Source organism: Sciurus carolinensis, chromosome 14 (assembly GCF_902686445.1).
Source record: "Sciurus carolinensis chromosome 14, mSciCar1.2, whole genome shotgun sequence".
Lineage (NCBI taxonomy): Eukaryota > Metazoa > Chordata > Mammalia > Rodentia > Sciuridae > Sciurus > Sciurus carolinensis.
Window position 1 is genome coordinate 64,249,635 of NC_062226.1, and position 594 is coordinate 64,250,228.

General features: G+C 44.1%; 1 non-coding gene across 1 annotated transcript; it reads right to left on the bottom strand.

Annotated features, from left to right (window-relative positions):
* Window positions 1–227: 227 nt before the first annotated feature.
* On the bottom strand, window positions 228–310 carry Trnal-cag (transfer RNA leucine (anticodon CAG)). The gene has a single exon. It is a non-coding gene; the product is annotated as a tRNA-Leu (tRNA).
* Window positions 311–594: the final 284 nt, after the last annotated feature.

The following is a 594-nucleotide window of genomic DNA, read 5'->3' on the forward strand; positions in this document are numbered from 1 at the left end:
TTTCCTTTTGCTTTTGGAGGATGCAGCTAGAGCCTGTCAGATTGACATTTTTCCCTAACAGGTTTTAAACATCACATTCTACCAGTTTGGCACTCATGCATAGAAGCTGTTTTTTCCTTTGCTTCATTCTGAGAACATTCAGAAAAGTTTTCGTGTTTTGGGAAGATCCCCTCTCACCCCCGAGCCTGTGAGTTTTCTGCATTTAGGATGGTGATTTTTTTTTTTTTTTTCCGGTGCTGGGGATTGAACCCAGGGCCTTGTGCTTCTGAGGCAAGCACTCTACCAACTGAGCTATATCCCCAGCCCAGAATGGTGATTCTTGAGGACAACTCCCCTGAGCATCCACAGAAAGGACGTCTGTAGCTTGTCCTGTCACATGGGCCTCATACACTCTGCTGCAGCCAAGTCATGCATTGTGTGCAAAGGCCCCTGCAATGCTGATGAGGATGCTGGTCACGCTAGTGCCTTTTCAAACTTTCACTTCGTCCACATTTCTTTTAGTTTCTCTTTAGATTCTTGTAAAAACATAGGTAAAAGCTTGCACCTGACAGAAGGGAAAAAACAAAAGTCGTGCATACAAAAATTTTGCCCAAA